The sequence below is a fragment of the Numida meleagris genome, chromosome 9, assembly GCF_002078875.1.
Source record: "Numida meleagris isolate 19003 breed g44 Domestic line chromosome 9, NumMel1.0, whole genome shotgun sequence".
In the NCBI taxonomy this organism is placed as follows: domain Eukaryota; kingdom Metazoa; phylum Chordata; class Aves; order Galliformes; family Numididae; genus Numida; species Numida meleagris.
Genome location: NC_034417.1, coordinates 7,442,796 through 7,450,851, shown reverse-complemented (window position 1 = coordinate 7,450,851; position 8,056 = coordinate 7,442,796). Strand labels below are relative to the sequence as shown.

At 50.0% G+C, this 8,056-nt stretch overlaps 1 protein-coding gene across 8 annotated transcripts in view; it reads right to left on the bottom strand.

The window, feature by feature from the left end:
* RAB27A (RAB27A, member RAS oncogene family) overlaps positions 1-8,041 on the bottom strand; it is a 31,977-nt gene extending 23,936 nt beyond the window's left edge. For 2 of the 8 annotated variants that reach the window (XM_021407197.1, XM_021407196.1), the window contains exon 1: positions 6,168-6,298. The gene's annotated coding sequence lies outside the window, so the exon portion shown is untranslated. Of the gene's footprint in view, positions 1-6,105; positions 6,299-8,017 lie in introns of those variants that run through there. The other 6 variants (XM_021407200.1, XM_021407198.1, XM_021407204.1 and 3 more) reach the window with 5 other exon arrangements.

The window sequence follows — 8,056 nt, the reverse complement described above, 5'->3', positions numbered from 1 at the left end:
GGGGGGGTGCCAGGAACAACCCCAAGTGAGCCCTCCTCACACTGCCATCCTGGCCTGGGGGCTTACAAGGGATGGGGTGAGGGGTTCAAAGCATCCTGCAGCTGTGGAAAGCTGTTTTGAAGCCTGAGCTCTACAGAGGAATGGCCAGCTGTTTGCTTAATAAATCTTCCTGCCGGTTTTTTTTGTGTGTGTGTGTGTGTTTTTTTTTCTTTTGTTGTTGGGGGTTTTTTTGAACAAGAGCTATGAACAGGTTGTATGGAAAAGACAATCCAAATGCCTGGAATTAACAGCCCTCTTGTAAAAATGATCTATGCTACACAGGTCTAGGAACACAGGAGGAAGCTGGAGGAAAATTTAATGCAGGACAGCATGGAGCATTGTTCATCCCGAGCATAAGAAAATTTGCTTTTGTACATTCTATACTCTTAAGAAATGCTACAAGTGTCCAGGCAGTCCCTAGCAAGTGCTTCCCCAAGAAGAAAATGCTGAATTGTTACCCGTGTGACCACAGTTCCCACAGGAATTTGAGCATCTGCCACTGGAAATAGAAACGGGGGTAAAAGGATCTAGCAAGAGATGATCCTACAGATGATTCTTCTGTGTTTCCAAAGCCAAAAGCTGCAAACTTGCCCAACAGCAGTGTCAACTGGCCTGTTTCCCTGGCCCCAGATTCTGCCGGGATCTGTTCTTCAGCACTCTGAATGGTTAATGGCTGTTTCCAACACACATTAAAAGCTCAGCATGCTTTTACCGACAGCCACAGCACAGCCTTCACACGCACATACAGCAGATGCTCCTGAACAGCCCTGTCAGACTGCAGAATGAGAACAACCAGCAGGCAGCGCAGGGTAATGGCACTCATTAGCATCCACAAATCTTATCTGTGTCACAAAATTTCTCCTGGAATCAAAGAGGAAATTTTAACAAATGCAAAAGGAGGAAAAACAGCCACCAGGACACATATGCTGGCACTGCATATATGCTGGCAAACCTCAAGAAGAGACAGATCAGATGCTAACAGTAATTATTTCAGAGGGAGATCAATATCCCACAAAAATTCAGAAAAAAAGAGGGGAGAAAAAGGGAAAAATAAGAACATGTGAATTGGTATGGGCAGATTGCTAAAACTGTAAAAAGAATGTCAGTCCTATCCTTGGAAGAAAGGCCACTTCTCACGAAAAGACACTGGAAAAAATGAGAGGAGCTGGCGGGATGAGCTGCGATGGAAAGGTGACCTGCTGTCATGTGCCACTTAGAATCACAGAATGGCTTGGGTTGCAAGGGACCTCAAAGATCATCTAGTTCCAAACCTGTGCCACGGGCAGGGATGCCAACTGGTAGATCAGCACCAGATCAGGCTGCCCAGGGCCCCATCCAACCCGGCCTCAAACACCTGCAGGGACGGGGCATCCACAGCCTTTCTGGGCAGCCTGTGTCAGAGCCTCACCACTCTCTCCGTAAAAAACTTCCCCTTGACATCTAATCTAAATCTCCTCTCCTTTAGCTTAAATCCATTCCCTCTTGTCCTATTCCTATCTACCTGTGTAAAAAGTTGATTTCCCTTCTCTTTATAATCTCCCCTTAAATACTGGAAGGTCACAATGAGGTCTCCCAGACGCCTTGTCTTCTCCAGACTGAACAAGCCAAGCTCCTTCAGACTGTCTTCACAGGACACGTGCTCCAGGCCTCCTACTAACTTACTGCCATAGCAGCCCATTAACACAGCAACACGCCAATATCTGAGGATGGAACTAAACAGACCTGAAAGGAGGGGACAAAATCCTTTATACTGAAGAACTACTACTCTCCTTGCATCAAGAACCCACCAAGAATGAAAAGAAAGAAAAGGCAACTCATTCTCAGAAGATCTGTTTTCGTATCAGAAAAGTAACAGCTTGTCAACGGTTTACGGGCGTTAGGCCCGATTCCGTGACAAAGGGGACGGGGGACCCAAGGGCCCACGTCCTGGGAAAAGGGGAAAGGGGAAAAGGGTAGGGAGATGGCCCTGAGAGCAAAGAACAGCGGCAACAATCTGAGGAGAAACAAACTAATTTACTAAATAAAATATCGGAATGCAAAACAACACACTATAATACAATATAATTACAATTTAAGCTGATAAATCCAACACAGAGAGAGAGAATGTCCCAAAATCAAGGTAGGCCTTACTCTACTACCGACGATAAGACGGCTGGAGAGCGAGGTGCTGCCAAGACGAGAGACGGCGGAAAAAGGGACGAGGTCTCGTGATCTGCAAGTTCTTATACTGCGAGCTTCTATCTTTTCCCTCCGGCTGGAAAATGGTAACAAAGGAGCAAAGTACCGTGGGGAATGTAGTAGTCCTTCTCTTCTGAGAACTAGGTACATCCACTACATGATGTTATGATGTGGAATACCAATAACCGAAAATCATAAAACCATGACACAACTGAAGTTTGTCAGCATCAAGTCACGAAACACGCCTTCAGCAAGCAAAACGAAAGCAGGTCACGCAGGCCCTCCTGCAAGCCAAAAGGCACATGGGCTAAATATTCTGTAATACCACATTTTGAAGCAAAACACTCATGTTCCTCTGTTTCAACTGCAAGGCAATCTAGGCAGCTACTTGTGATCGTTTCTGAGCTTCCTTTCAGCACTGCAGGAGATAAAGTATCAGTATGTTTAAGGGCAACAGCTTTTTAAACAGGAAACAGCTTCTTAAAAAACAGCCTCCTCTGGTAGTGACACCAGATGGCTAACTTCCAAGGGCAACCAGAGTCTCTTCAAGAATAAAACGTACTAACCGCTTCATCCTGAAGAGCTACAAGTTTCATTTGAGATCAGTGATCTTTATCTACATATCAGAAGGGCTGATGGCTAAGTGTATTTTTTAATTTAAAAAATGTAGTAGCTTTATAGGAATCTGTTGTACCAATGAAAGGAATGTGCACTACAGTTTTCCTAGAAAGGATTTTCAATGTTTTGCAAGTCTACATCAATAGTTTTGAAAGTTGCTTTGATGCTTTTACCCATGGTTCAGCTTAACTGATTCACATTTGTTCTCTGCACTACCTGATCTAAATACAGCTACATAGAGTCCTCACAGTCCTTTCATTTATGTACCTGCTTTACATAAAGAATCACTGCAGAAGTTTAGAGTGAGTTTCAAAATCCTATTTGCAAGCACCCACAAATTCAACTTTCATTTCAAAAGCCTGCTCTCGTATCTACCAGCTCCCTTTTCCACTGCAAACCACAAATTTCTAGGAAAGTTGTGCTCCTGCTCAGCTCCTATCCTCACTGTTATTTCCTGCCCCTTCCCTACCTCCCCAGCAGTCTGCACGCTGCCTTCCAGAAGGGCCCTCTTCTGCTGTGGTTCACCTCACCCACTTCTCGAGTGAGAGTATCAGCCATAGGGAAGGGGAACAGCTAGGAGAAATGGGAAGATAGCAATGCTTTGGTTTACATCTTAATGTTATCTTAGAGCCATAAAAGCAGTGATATATGGTTTTTTTTCTTTAGTAATTCAAAATATTTGCCAGGTCAGCTCCAAAGTGCTGGCCAGTACATGAACAGGATTCCAACATTTGGGATCATGCAAAACTCTCCTACACATATCAGACTGTATTCAGTTCCTTGAAGCCACAGCAACATCACAGGAAAAAATTATGCTGGTTATATGTCATATTTTAATTTATATGTATGCCAGAATTTAATCTTCAAAGTTTATTATATCAGGGAATAAATCAGAGACATTGAGACTACTTATTACAGCAAACAGAAGCAAATTCTGTTGTATTACTTATGAAAAGAAAACAATGTAAGGGTACTCCAGTAAAGAAATTAGAGGCTAAGACTCCTAATTCATCATGGCTTTACCTCCAGTGGAGATAAAAGCGTCTGATCACAGCCGATTTAATGTGGTACGAGTTCGCCCTGACTCCTGACAGGGATGCAGTTTTCAGACTAGAAAGACAAAAAAAGAAATCAGAGAAAGAAATCTCATAATCAGATGCTGTTCCCATAGGAAGACAAGCTGGGAATATATTTGTATAAAGACAAAAAAAAAAAAGTTTTTGCTCTGTAATGAGCTGCTTTTTTAATAACTATCTCTTAAATCATGCTGTACCCAAACAGCTTTTCAGATGTGTCAGAAGTCAGTTCCATAAACACAACAGTACACAGGCGGCCTCTGCAACACACAGGCATGAAAGCAAGTTCTTGAGTACTTGACATACCCAGACTAGCAAATGTTTGGCTACAAACATGTGGGTAGCCCTTTGAAATCACAGAAATAAGAGCAAATTTCAGTATCCTCTGAATCAGACCGTGTGTGGAGTATCATAATAAAGCTTTAACATACAGGAGTGTTTGGATTAACTATTTAAACAAGTTTAATGATTACAACAAGTTGTCTTTAAAATGTATTTGCTGAACCATAAAGTAACAGGGGAGAAAAGAGCTACCGCTCCTTACATTCCATCCCCAGTGCCCACGGTGCCTGCTTCTAAACAAACTTCGCAGCCCTCTGCTGCCCACCAGGGACAGCTCCTGGGCACAGAGTGGGTGCACGGGCCCCAGGCCACTCTGACCACTGAGCAATGGACCGACGGCCGCCACACAGCACAGCGGGCACCTGGCAGCGAAGGAGCAGCCGGGAATCCAAAGGTGACGCACGAGGATTACTGCTCATAACACTCGTTCCTGTAAATGCCAAAAGCTACTGAAAAACTTTGTTATCTCACTAATCTTCTCTTTGAAAGGAAATATGCAGTCAAGCGATAAAATTACGTGTAACGATAGAGATGAAAACAAACTTACATTCTGGTTTTAGATATCTGGTCACGGATGAGAAATGTTACTAGCTGTACAAACACCACTGTACGCTGTAGCGCCAGCCCCCACCCAACTCCTTCTGGAACAAGTTAAGGAAGTGTAAAATCAGAACCCTGAACCAGAAACACGGGAACATGCTGTTTTTTATTCCACCTTTTCAAAGATGCTTTAGAGACATCCGCTTAAAATCACAATTACTACTCCTACGCGTCTGCGTCAGCATCTGAAATGTATATTGTGTTATATGCTTTTTCCTGGCTGGAAAACACTTCAAACAGCAACTAAATATTCTATGACCATGAAAAGAAGCAGGGACTGAGATGACAACTTCATGTAGGAAATCACTTCCAAGAAAAGGCACACAGGTCAGATCTTAGAAATCGCTCAGTGCTCTCAGTATGTTTTACGCACAAAAATCAATAAGCATTTTATAGACCTTCAATAAAAACAGAATATACAGAGAAAGATCACCTATCCAGTAATGCTCAGTAGAATTCCTCGCTCCAAGCATGCGTCTGAAGAAAAACTTGTAAATGCTAATCACTATGGAAACTACTGGCAATCAAAAAGCTCCAAATCCACCTGAGAGACAAAACCCGAGGGAGGGTGTTTCTGGCAGTCCTCAGCATGGCCTTTATCTTCTGCCAGTAGCATAAAAACCATCACTTATACTGGAATACGATCTAGCTGCTTACAGAGCTAGAAAAACTGAGCTTTCCTGATGGATTTAGCTTTCCTTAGATCTCAGACCATCAAAGCATTTCCCCCAAGCATTGCAAATCAGGCCCAGACAGCCTCCTGCACCCTTCAGCTCGAACAGAAGCAGCAGATGTGCCGATCCTCTAACGCAAGGCTGTTACAGCTAAACAGATGAAACACGCTTACGTCGCTCCCTCAACAACTTCCCGTTCGCAAAGGCCCCGCATACAGACACGCACCGCCCCTCCACTGCACCACTTTTACAAGTGCGTGCCTCGGGCCGCGAGAAGCCTGCGTGCTGGCAGCTGCTGCGCAGCGGGGCCCGAGCGCCGCAGCCGTGCCCGCAGCGGGGCCCCGCGGGCAGCGCACAGCCGCGGCCGCGCTTCTTTCTCCCTGACGCTCGCGGACGCCACGCAACGACCCGACGTGCGGCTCGGGAGCGGGGCTCACACGCAGCCCGAGAGAGGGAACGTGATTCTCGCAGCGCTGAGGCCGCTCTGTCGCACCCATCCGTTTGCCGGCTTCGGAAGCGCACGGAAATCACCTTTCTCCCCCCCCCCAGTTCGAGACCCTCGCCCACACCACTCGCACCGAGATCGTTTCCGGACGGGTCCCGCAGCGGAGCCGCTCCCCCCGGCCCCGCCGCCCCGTACCTCCGGCAGCGCCGCGTCGCTCCGCACCTGCCCGGTCGGGCGGTAAGGGCGCGTTTTCCGCCGGAGCAACATCACTTCCCGTGGGGCAGGGGCAGGCCCCGAGCGGCCCCGCCCGGACGTGGGGCAGCGGCGGCGCCAGCACCGCCCCGGCCGCCCCCTCCCCCGGGCTTAGCGCCAGGGGACACGGCTGAGCCGGCACCGCGCCGCTGCCCGCCGGGCCCCTCGCTTCCAGCAGGGACTCCCCTCACACGCGAGTTGCTGGGGTTACCTCAGCACCTCTGCGTTAGTCGATATCGCTGCTTTATGGCCATCCCTCGCAGCCAGGCGGAATTTACCATGATTTTGCACCGTGCCTCCAGCACAGGAGGGATGTGGAGCTGCTGGAGCCGGTCCCGAGGACCACCACGGGGACGATCAGAGGGCTGGAGCACCTCTTAAGAAGATAGATCGAGAACTGAGCTCATTTAGCTTGGAGAAGTGAAGGCTCTGGGGAGACCTCGGTGGGACCTTCCAGTACTTGAAAGGAGCGTATAAAGCAGGAGGGAGAGCGACTTTTTACATGGTCTGATAGTGATAGGACAAGGGCGGATGGCTTTAAACTAAAAGAGGGGAGATTCAGATTAGATGTTAGGAGGAAATCCTTTACTCAGAGGGTGCTGAGGCCCAGGGACTGCTGGCCAGAGCTGTGGGTGCCCCATCCCTGGAGGTGCCCAAGGCCAGGCTGGGTGGGCACTGGGCAGCCTGGTCTGGTGGGGGCACCCAGCACGGGTCGGAACTGGATGGGCTTTAAGGTCCTCATCAACCCAAGCCGTCCGGATTCCTGCTGTCCTCTCATCCCCACTTCCATGAGGCCCACCCACAGCCTCCCACTGCCACACCGCTCCTGGACTCAGATAAAAGCATACCCAGGGAGATGATTTCTTCCCTCAGGATGTCCAGAGGCCGCCATCAACACCAACACCTGAAAAAAAGTTCCTCCCAGAGCAGTAGCTTTGGATTCCTTTTCAGACGCGTTCCAACCCTGACACCAAGCCACTCACCAAGGCGCTGCCCCCAGCAGCCACACGAGGCCTCACAACAGCACCCAAAGCAGCTCTTTTCTTCTCATTAAATGTAGGAGAGGACTGAGAACTGTGCGCACATGTGGGATCCCCGTGTGTACATATGTTTATACACGGGAGCACAAGCCGCAGCCAGGTGTGGGCCCCTGACCCACCGCCAGTACAGCCGCACTCCCAGCAGAACTCAGGGATTAAGGGACAAAAATGGCGCTTACGGCGCGGGAGGATCGGGACAGGGGAAACCCACAAAGGCACCAGGTGTAACTGCACGACGATGACCTTCTTTTTCCAGTTCCCTGACGGTTACTTAGACACGAACGCGTACCTCGGAGCACTCAGAGCTTTATGCACATGACAACACAAAGTCCCCGCGGGACGGCACCGCGCGCTGTCCCCTCCCGCGGGCGGAGCGCTGCGGGGCGGCCCCGGGGACCCGCCCGGCGCGGGGAAGCGGGAGCGCCACGCGCCGTCTCCTCAGTGGGCAGCACCGGCTCCTCGGGGCGGGACGCGGCTCCCTCAGGGCTTCTTCTCGGGCGCGGCGTCCGTCGTCGGCCCGGGCGGGTTCTGCTGGGGCTCCTGGGGCGCGGACGGCTGGAAGACGGGCCGGTAGATGTACAGCCCGCTGGCCACGCCGAGCGCCACGGCCACGGCTACGTGCGGCAGCGGCGGCCGCCCCCTCATGCCGCCGGGCGGGGCAGCACCTGCACCGCACACACAGACACACGCGTGAGGCACCCCGGCCCCGCGCGAGACAGAACGCGCGCGGCGCTCCCGCGCGGCGCCCCTCACCTGAAGGACGGGAACACCACGGAGCGGGGAGCGCCCGCC